Source organism: Echinops telfairi, unplaced genomic scaffold (assembly GCF_000313985.2).
Source record: "Echinops telfairi isolate 266 unplaced genomic scaffold, ASM31398v2 ScPeMD7_2291;HRSCAF=2852, whole genome shotgun sequence".
NCBI classification, from domain to species: domain Eukaryota; kingdom Metazoa; phylum Chordata; class Mammalia; order Afrosoricida; family Tenrecidae; genus Echinops; species Echinops telfairi.
In genome coordinates, this window is record NW_022106189.1 from 8927366 (window position 1) to 8930580 (window position 3215).

A 3215-nucleotide genomic window follows, 5' to 3' on the forward strand; every position below is an offset into this window, starting at 1 on the left:
GGGGGGTGGGGGGTGGGGGATAAATACATACATGGATCGGCTAATCACTCTGCAGTCACTTAGATGGAATAATAAGTTCTTGCACTCGTTAACACACATCTGCACCACAAAGCTAATTTAGAGTTGGTTCCTGTCATTTGCCCCATGGCCCAAGTCTCTCAATGGAACTGGGAACTTTGCTCTCTGTGGTGCTGAAATTATTTTTTCAGCTGGAGGATGGTGGAAACACTATTCTTCTACTTCTACTTCTACTACATTGTACAGAGATGAATGGGGTTCAAATTCCTTTTCACACATCTCTTATCCCTTTTCCTAATGACTTTGTAAATTATGTAGGAAAGTTGGCTTAGTCCCTCCCACCTCGGCCATTCTATGGATTGGGGATTGTTGGCTCTGAGTAGTTAAGTAATGAGCGTCTGGTTGCAAAATTGTCTAGGCTAGAGCTAAGGTTCAAAATCAGGTTATTTTTGTTGATAGGAAAAAGGTGGAGTCAGTTTATTTTGATTTAATTCAAATTATAAAAATCTCTACTGCTATCATATATACTACATTTTAATTTGGAATTTATCTTCTTTTTCATGGATGTCTCAAAGCTAATATGTGAGGGACAAAATGGACAAAAATAAATGGACAGTGTATAATTTATTATAATTTATGGTCCCTTTTGGTTAGAAATTTGTATTTTTATTGTTTTTAGTGTTATAAGCACTATTTTCATAAGAATTCTTATAGTTGAATATTTATGTACACTCTGATTTAGTTCTTCAAGAAAATTCCTGGAATTTGAATATCCAGATTACATAATTTAAGTGTGATTCATGTTGCTAAGTGGTCCAATTTGCAGTCCCACCAGCATCTCATTTTCCTCTATACACCTACATTCTGGGTCTTATTATTTAAAAGTATATGCATATTCTCCTTTATGAGTAGAAATGGCATCTTTCTGTTTTAATTTGCCTTTCTATACAACCAGCAATATTGAACGTTTTCCCCCCAAATGTTTTTGGTCATTTGAAACTTTTTGTTTTACTTACCTTCCGTCTCATAATCTTTAAATTGTTTCTTGTTTTAGAGTTTCTGACCCACAGTTCAAAGCTCTTCTTTTGAACTTTAAGCCATAGCTGTTATGCAAATATGTGCATTTCGAGCATTGGTTTTCAGTTAGTTTTTTGTTGTAGTTTCTCCTTTCTGGCTCCTTCCTCTTCTGACATCCAGAACTGTCTGATTCTAGCTGTGATGATTCTTCAGTGCCTCGATGGCTTTGCTGTATTCATTTTATCTCATTCAATTTTTACAAGTGTCCGAACGGCCAACAGAGAAAACCATGGTGTCCCTACAGCAGAGAAAACGGAGGCATACTAAGATAAAGGGGCTTACCCGACATCAAGAACTAGTCCATAAGTCAAGCTAAATCTTGAACTAGAATCTCTTGGGAGTGTAGTAGAGTATGGGCTGATAAGCACAACACACTGATGTTTAATGACGCTCATGTTATCTCTTCCAAAGTTATTTGCATTTAAGTAGAGGAGCTGGAGGCAATCACTATTTAATATGATTTGCCAAGCCATGTGAAGAGCTACTTTAAGGTCTATAGCCTGTCTACCCTTACATCACACTCTGTACATCATACTTCATCCACGCGTGGTCCTGAGACTCGTCTCAACTTGATCTGATTTTAAAAATCACCGGCTATGACACTGTGAATATACTCAGAAAAAAGGACATATGCCCAAACAGAAAGAAAACAGAGAAAGTTGTGTGTTCTGCTCTCTCTCTCCATTCCCCTTTCCCCTTCACCCCTTTTTCTTGTTTTCATTTTATAATATATTCTATGTTCAGTGTGTTAGTCCAGGTTGACTAGAGAAAGAAATTCATGGACACTCTTATGTGTATAAGCAAGAACTTTATATACAAGAGCAATTGTACATTAAGAAATCATCCCAGGCCAGTCTAGGTCAAGTCCATAAATCCAATATTAGCCCATATGTCTGATACCAATCTATAAATTTCTCTTCAGACTCACACAACACATGCAATCATGCTGAATGCAGGAAGATCACAGGCCAGTGGGTTGAAAGTCTTGTGGATCCAGTGGCAGTATAAGCATCTCAGTGCTTGCATGGGTCTCCACGTGGCTCCTCCTGCTTCAGGGCTCTAGCACAGCTTCTTGTGGCTTGTTAACAGGAATGTCTTGCAGGAAGTGAGTGTGTCTGATCTTCAGTGAGCTATTTATATCCATTGCACCTCCAAATAAGGTCATCAAGCTGCAACCTGATTGACAGGCTAGACTCCACCCCTTCACAAGTTGACATGATTATGTAACTGCCCCTCTTTTCTGAAATTAATGAGGTGGAATTAGACACTTGTGTAAGCTAGTAAGAGTCTTTGGGAAATGAACCCTAAGCACCTAGAAAACCAATTGTCAGTTAAATAGTCACGCAGTTTTGAATAGGGCCAATTTCTCTCCGCTGGCCCATCACGGATGAACTCAGGTTTCAATGTTTCATCGCTCCCTTGGTTCACTGACTTGGTGTGACAGACCCTCTGGACCCTTGTCAGTTATCTTGCTCCATCACAGCAGACGAGAATGTCTCTGAACATTTCATCTCTAGTGCTTTCATTGAGTGGTGACCATTCACGTTGTCCCGAATCCCAAAGGTGCTTCAAGTCTCCTCCAGTGTACATTCCTTCATCATCTTGGATTCTTTCTACTGTCTTACTCCTTTCCCTGCTAGAGTTCATCATGTTATGAGCTAGGGTAGAAATGCATTTGTGATGTTTTACTGGGTTTAAAAATTAACTAAGGAAGAGCGTTGCTTATTTCAATGACCATTTGAATGCTTGTAGTCCTTTTGCCTATCTTTGTATTATCTTTTGATATAAAGGTCTTTTTTGGCAATTTAATTTTTATAGAATTAATACACTAATGCTAGAAATACTGAGGTTTGAGGTGGACTGATGAAGGATAACACTGTGATTTTTCTTCTTGAAAGAAAGGATTTTCTTCTTGACAAGAAGATTTATATATCGACAACTCTAAATAGGCTGGTGACAACAGGAAGGATGAGTGCAGTTAATTCTTTCATCCAGCAATTGATTAACCACAATAAGGGCTAAGGATGGACTGGGGGTGGTTTTGTATCTTTAAGGGAAATAATCAAGCAGCAGATGATCACTACTAACCCCCTAGTAAGTGAATAGAGTTCACGTGCATG